Raw genomic sequence first — 7,883 nt, 5'->3', positions numbered from 1 at the left:
TTGTTAAACCATTAGAGAGCTGTTTCATTTGCTCAGTATTATTACATATACGAAAGGAGATTACAAACAAAGGAATCACAAAACACCTTGAACATCCAACTCTTTCCACCAATACATTGACTTTTAGGTTTAAGACACAACCTGGGAATACTTCAGTGGTCTTAAAATAGGAAAATAGAGACTATGGCTAATAAACAAATAAATAAGGGAGATAAATAAAAGCTTTCGTATCCAGGACTCACCTGTTCCAACTTCATAGCCTTCATAAAATCCTCAAGAAAAAACAATCTTCCTAAGTTGCACCAAATAAATTAAACATAACAAAAAAATAGTGTGTGAACCTATGGCAGGAAACACCCTTCCATGAGTTTCTTCTCAAGAATGAAAACCCAGTTTTTCAACAGGGAAGGCACTGGCAAGCTAAATTAAGTCACCTGAGATTCCCCATTCAGGTGTCCACCTCAGGTTCAGGAAGAAAAAGGCATTTGGGAAGTATGAAGAGGACATTGGCACTCTTGCGGTTCTGACTGAACAGCATTTGAATAAACAGCAACACACACAATGAATCCCTAAGCACTAACATAAGTCCATCTGAGGGCATCCTACTTAAGGTTCTAAGGTTGAAGCAATTTTATAATTGTACAACCTTAGTTTTTTGTTCTTTTAAAAGTATATTTTTTAAAAACAGATGTTAACAGGCTTGGGGGAATATAAAACAGTTCTCTAAATAGATGACAGATCTTGTCCGTTTACCTGCATGCGGTTACCAATACCCTTCACCCCAATTAGGCTAAGTAGTTGTCTCTTCCATTGTGGTTCAATAAGTTCCAATGCTTCCACCTTGAAATAGATAATGGTCTTAGAAAAAGTCACCCTAGGTTGTACAAAAGTCCTATGTATACAGTTTGTCACAAGTAACAAGGCTACTTTGCAAGACCTGCTGCTTTAAAAAAAAAAAATCCAGTGTATATTTGCTTTGGTATAATTTTTTTTTCATTTTTTTCATTTTCATTTCAGTCATGCTTGAGGTGGTGGTCACAACCTTCATAAACATCATTTGCATACCAGTAAGAAAAAGAAGGCTGGGCACAAGTGGCTCACACCTGTAATTCCAGCACTTCGGGAGGCTGAGGTGGGTGGATCACGAGGTCAGGAATTCGAGACCAGCCTGGCCAACATGATGAAACCCCGTCTCTACTAAAAATACAAAAATTAGCTGCATGCAGTGGCACATGCATGTAGTCCCAGCTACTCAGGAGGCTGAGGCAGGAGAATTGCTTGAACCTGGGAGGCAGAGATTGCAGTGAGCTGAGATCACGCCACTGCACTCCAGCCTCCAGAGTAAGACTCCATCTCGAAAAAATAAAAATAAAAAAGAAAGGAAACAGGAGGAGACGGGCCTTTACAAAAAAAAAAAAAAAAATGGCAGATTCTAGAGATTTAACTCTGTCTGCATTTATCCTTCCATGCAAGTTAAGCTAAGCTGGAAAAAAAAAAAAAAGAAAAAGAAAAAGAAAAGAAAAAAAAGAAGAATGCAACCTTGTTTTCTTCCAGGAAGTGAGGGAACTGGTGTTTGGGAATGCTGTCAATAGCACCTGGTTTTTCCACATCTGCACTGACACCTGATTGGGAGCCACCATCTGGAGATGGTGGTGCTATTCATGATGGAGACAGCCACCAAGGAAACCAGGAGGGTGGGAATACAGCTACTCTGGATCAGAGAGAGCTCACTGGTTTTCACCGCCAGACTGCAGTCAAGTGTGGGGGTGTACTGATTCTTTACAACAGTGTCCACACTCACCAAAGGGGCTGGGATTTCCTTAGGAAACATTTCTGAGACTCTTTTTCCTTTTGTACCTAACAGAGCCATGGTGTTCTCCAGGACCAGCTTCCTCTCATGGTGTGCAGTTATTGTTCACCCTATGTGTCATATAGTAGACCCTCAAGTTGCCTTTGGTGGTAAAAGCTGTCCCACAAATGTTGCATACAAAAGGCTTCTCTCCAGTGTGAGTCTGTCCATGAATCTGAAAAGACTAGTGGACAAGAAGTTCTTCCCACACTGGGTGCAGCCGTGTTGCTTGACCCGTCGGTGTAGCTGGGCCTCTAACAAAGGGGTCATCCCTGGAGACAAGATTGAAGGTCCTACAAATATACCCGGAACTTCAAGTTTGACATAGGTTGGCTGGGCTCAGATAAACGTTGAAGGGAGCCTGCTCCGACCCTCCATCTCTGCATTTGTTCTCAAAGCTCTCTGATTGGCCCCCAGCATCAGGAGACATTGACTTGATGATTTGTGCCTCACTATTGGCCAGAGAGAGTACCTGGAAGGACCTATTTTCCATGGTGTCTGGACTTCAGCTCTCACACTTCTGGTCTCGTTTCAGTAAGGATGAGTCATTGGTCAAGCCATTGCTCTCCACTGAACCATTTTTCGGCTGCTCTGGCACTGCAGGCCATCCTCACTGACCATCACTGGATCAGGACCATAAGGTCACAGGGATCCTCTGGCAAGGGAGTATTGGGAATCTGACTGCCCATGTGCATCCGAATATGCTGCTTCAATATTACGGCATTGGTAACTCTGGCAGATGAGGCATGAATGCTGCCTCTTTATGGGTGTGTTGGTTCAGTGAACCTCAAGGTGCGTCTGCAGGTTGCCTTTGGTAGAAAAATCTCAACTACGAATCTTAGACTGGAATGGTCTTTCCCTGATGTGTGGGTGCGTGCGCAGTAATACATTTTGAGAGAGAGTAAGTTTAGGAATCAGTAGAAAATGAAGCCAGTGGCGGCCTTGTGGATGTTCTCAAACAGCTACAGCAATTTTAGGGTCTCTGGTCCTGGCTGGGGGTCCCACTCACTTAGAAGCCACCAATCCTTGGTGAATTATTGTTTGTCCCTACCTCAAGGAGTGTAGGCCTGCCCTCACTTTCTGCAGAAGGACTGGGCTACAGGTCGTTGGGCAACAGGCCATCCATGATGTTCTTGGGGTTAGTCTCTGAAGAGAGATTCTGAGGTAACCTTAGAGAGGAAGTTACAAGGACAAGTTTGCTGTTTAAAGAGAGACTCGATTCATTGAAGGGGGCGGGTACAGAGTGCATATAGGTTGCCACTGCCTGTTGCCATTTTGTCCTGGAACTCAACAAACAGCTGGGGGTTCACCTTCTCTTGGATATGTTTGTGAAAGTGTACCCTGAGGTTGCCCTTGGTAGTGAAACGATGACTACAGACGTAGCACACAAAGGGTCTCTCTCCAGTGTGGGAGCAGAGGTGGATCCACAAGAAGCTCTCAGTCCCCAAAACCTTGCTAGAGTACTTACACTTGTGCTTGGAGATGTTCTGTAGCTTTCCTTTCCCTTTCTTGGATGGGTCTAATGCCATAGTGGAGAAAGGACCCTGGAAGAGCACCAAGCCCAGAGCCTGAGGGAGCAAAGCACTCAGTGTGGGAGACATGATGTTTTCCCAAACAGGGAAAGGGAAGGGAGTACACTTTTCCCATCTGGCTTCAGAGCAAAAGGCATCAGTCCTGGGGCAGAGTGCTGAATGTAGAAGGGGTGTTGGCGTTCGATATCTTGGCTTGTTTCAAGGCATCCAGAGACAGACCTTGGCTTCTAGCCTTCTGGCTAAGCAAAACCACAGCTGCAGAAACCTGCTGGGACATGTGGCTGCCCAAAGTCTTCAGGGTGTCAGCCCCTGCCCTGCCACAGTGGAGGACATGGGAGGCCCACATGTTCATCTCAGTGTAGATCTGCTTGGTGAGCTGTATCTGCTGTGGCTGCTGTTGCAGATACAAGATCTGCTGGAGGACCCATGGGATGCTGTGGGCGCTGGGCACAGGTTGGCAGTGCACCTGCCCTCCACTGATTCACTGCCACCTTCGTGCCCCAGAGAGCCTGCATGGGCACGTTAGTATTGCCTACTTTGCCTGTGGGTAAATAGCCTGTGTCCTTAGGTGTGGGTGGCAGGGCCATCTCTGTCTGTAAGTGCACCACAGACTCCACACCCGGCTTCTCTTTCATGTCTCCTGAGCTGCCACTGTTCTCCTTGTGACCATCTTTATTACTTGGACTGAGTGGCTGGTATGGCTCAGTCCAGCTCCAGAGAGCTGTCATGGCCTCTCACTGTCATTCCTGAAGAGGACAGGGGGATTTTTAGTGAAATTTTTCTTATGTTCCAAGAACTCAGAGATGCTAAAGAACTCTGCACAGTATTTCTCGCAGGTGTCCATCTCCTCCTGATGAAGCCATTTTACCATGTGGCTTTGTCCTCATTCGCTTCATCATCATTCCCTTGGTGATCCATTGGAGCACCCCGGGCCCCCACCACTGGCACCATTCAGGCTGCATCTGCAAACTCTGGATTCAGTTGCTGCTTGCCCTGGTCCCCCTCCAAGCTGGCATGCTGGGGTTTTGTCTGCTTGCACTTCTACATGGTGCTAGCATGGGGCACTGGGAAAGCCACAGTTCTGGCTGATATGTTTTTTAAAGGCCCTTCTGATCCATAGATCCCCTCACTCATTCTTTGTAGTTTATTGTGGGAAGAAAAAAAGACCCAGGGTGTCTGTCTTGCAGAGTTTTTCATACTATAAATTTTGCTTACTGTATACTTGTGATGGGTTTAATATGTTCTGCTGTCCTTTGTACTTACTATAAATTGGCGATTGGATCTAGAGGGCAGTATTTTGTTTAATACAGTGAACAAAAAACAAAGCTATTTTTCACTTCTGTGGGAAATCTATTGGATTGAGTTACTATCTCAAGTCCACCTAATTTTTCCCTCTGTTTGGAAATTCTGAAAGAGACTGGAGGTTGTGTAATAACAGTGGTGTGAAACATCAAGAATTCCACTCTACTTCTGGGAGAGTACACATTTGACAATTTACTGTTCACACCCAAGGGTATCCAATTCTGATGGGGAAATTTCCTCCTTTCCAAAGAAAAGGAAACTTTAATTATGAAATCAGGTGGAAAGGCTCCTAATGCTACCATTTGGGGTTGGAGCAGCACCGAGCTGTTGAACTTGTATCTTATTGTGTGGTAGAAGATGGAAATGAGGGCAAACACACAAAGGATGTAGATGGTAAGCAGGTTGTACTAGGGGTCAGGCAGAAGGCAACTACTACATGTAATAAAAAGGGATAAGAGGTAAGGTTCAGAGATTCTTTGTATCACACATAATATGTGCCTAATGTATGCTTTCATTCTTTTTTTAAAAAAAATGCTTGTGACAATGGATCATGTCTAGAACAGAAGTTATGTAAGCCAAGTGATTAAGGACCCTGGACAGCTCATTAGCTTAACCAGCTCTCTCTGTGTGTGATATGCTTTATTTGAACTCAGTCAAACTTTAGCCCAGGGATACTGGAACAATTCTGCAGTGAAGACATCCATTGTATGCAAGATCAGAGGCTCTGAGATGCGGGGTATGAGGGTAACTAATTTCAGGGAACACCTGAAGAGGTTCCCTGATGAGGATCATTAGGAAATAGCAGGGGCTGGAGCCTAATGGTCATTATCATTGACTTTATTCACAGAGGCTGGAATAAGCCTCAGCTGTCTTGCAGACTGTGATGGCTTCATCTCCCCAACCCCTCATCAAGAAGCTTCCTGTATTACAGCTCTTGTGCATTGGCCTGTCTACATCTAACAGCTTGTAGCCTGACTTAGATAGGACTCAGGAACAAACAACAAAGCTTCAATCTCTGGATAACCTTTCAGGACACCCACTCTACTAAGGAGAAGAATGGGAGGGTTTACTTCATCATTTTTGTTTATTGTCTGATGCCAAAGCCCAGTGCCTAGTGACACATCATCAGGCCTGTACCTTTTTAAACATTTGGACAACCACACTCATTTCATTCTACTCTAGGCACCTATGAGCATTTGCATTTGCTACTTAGTTCTAGAGAGAATTCTAATATTGAACGAACCTTTCCCAGTTACAATGTTCTTAGTTCCTTTAGGAACAGATGAATTATATTAATTTTACAAGAGACAACCAGAATTACTAGAAAATCTGTCTCTCAACCTGCCTTAGAACTTAACTGGAGGAGCTGTGTCCTCTGGAGTTTCAGCCAGCTAGTCCAACTTCAGTGTGACCTCATGCTTGTCAAATAGGAATCTTCTAATTTTTCTCATTCTCTCATGCTGAGGAAAGAAAGTGTGTCTAATGCCTTGTGAAAGAAACAAAAACTTCGAATTCAAATAAAAATATTTACTTTTGAATTAGTACCTGTTCTGTCCTTTCCTCCTTCTTTCTTCCTCCTTTCATCTCTCCTTCTCTATCCCTCATTTTGCCTTCCTCCTCTCCCCTTCCTCCTTCTCCTCCTCCTCCTTCTTTCTTTTCTCCTCTCCCTCCCTCTCGCCTTCTTCCTCTCCCTCTTCCTCTGCTGCTCAGCTACACAGAATAATAGCTTCTGTGTATGGAAAGCAGGTGACTTCCCAAGCCACTCTCCTCTCTGCCTGCTTCCTTTGGCTTCTTGCTATTACTGTTACATTATCATGCAACATGTGGAACAGTATGAATATGTCTATAACAACTAATTGTCCTTTCCCAAAAAAGAAGGGCAGCTAATAAGTGTTAGGAACTCAAAAAGGCAGTGGACTATGTGCTCTTGTGAGGTTAGTAAAATTTTGGAAAATATTATTCAATAGCAACTGCCTAATTAAATCTCTGCATTTTACAAATGAGAGAACAGGTTCAGGGGAGTTATAACTTTCTTAAGGTCACATAGGTTGTTTGTGTAAAACTTTAGTTCCCTCTGCCTATCATTCTATAGTGGATATAGCCCCCTAGAACATGACCTCCATAAAGGCAGGAAGCATGTCTTATTAACTAATGTTTCTCCAATGCTTACTATAGCTACAAATGCCTCCTGAATTAAGAATAAACTATAGTTAAGTTTCTCAAGCTGGGATACACCCATGATACATGAAATCATGGGGGAAAAACCAGGTATAGTTTCATGAGATGATAATTCAGATTTGTTTGTCTTGCAGATTAGTTTATGTCTTGTAACTAATAATTTAAATTTTTACTTTTAAATTAATTCATACTGTGAAATGAATGGTAAATTTGCATAAATTTTAAAAATAAAATACATATACATCAAAACCATTATGTATCCAAACAGAACTTTTGACCTCTACCCCAGGGAGTGTAGTGTTTCCCAGCTCTTCCCATGTTTATAGGTAAGCTAGAAATCTGGTTTTTAATATGATGTCTGTTTTCTTTTAATGTTAAAAACTCAGGTTTCTAAAAACTTGTGTGGAGCAAAAGAAATAAAAATCCTTGTTCCTGAGCACCTGTTGTAACATCCAAGGAGAAATATATGTTTAGACAGGAAGTAGACACTGGACACACCACCTGGGTTCTGGTTGCCATGGCAGCTGTAATTCTGGCCCTAACCACTTCTCAGCTTCAAACTGGCCAGAACTCAAAGGGGAAAGGGTGAAGGCAAGATATTCAATCAGTTAGGACAAATTCCCACCCTAGACATCTCTCTTAGTAGGCAGCCTCTAAATGAGAGCAAAATATTTAGGTACTTTTAAAAAATCATAATCATGTCACAAAAAGAGAGGAGCCAGAGAAAGGAAATTTGAGAAACATTTCACATCTATTCTGATGTACAAGAGGTTGCTGGTATGATTATGGAAAGAAGTTTAAATTTAATTTTTTTACCTCATTGAGTATTGATACCGTTCTTAAGAAAAATCGATGAAAGGCATTTCTATTACACTTGGATTAAAGCATTCTACATAATAATTAATGCATAAATGTATGAGTGATTCTAAAAACTTAACAGCTTATGAATGGAATCATTCCATGTGGTCTGAAGATAATTGGATAGTTTCCCACCCTCAATAAAACCAACACAAGATTAATAT

At 42.7% G+C, this 7,883-nt stretch overlaps 1 pseudogene; it reads right to left on the bottom strand.

The window, feature by feature from the left end:
• Positions 1–723: 723 nt before the first annotated feature.
• LOC134760141 (sal-like protein 4) lies at positions 724–4,428 on the bottom strand (annotated as a pseudogene).
• Between the last annotated feature and the right edge of the window lie 3,455 nt (positions 4,429–7,883).

The sequence above is a fragment of the Pongo abelii genome, chromosome 15, assembly GCF_028885655.2.
Source record: "Pongo abelii isolate AG06213 chromosome 15, NHGRI_mPonAbe1-v2.0_pri, whole genome shotgun sequence".
NCBI classification, from domain to species: domain Eukaryota; kingdom Metazoa; phylum Chordata; class Mammalia; order Primates; family Hominidae; genus Pongo; species Pongo abelii.
This window is presented reverse-complemented; position numbering and strand designations above follow the sequence as displayed.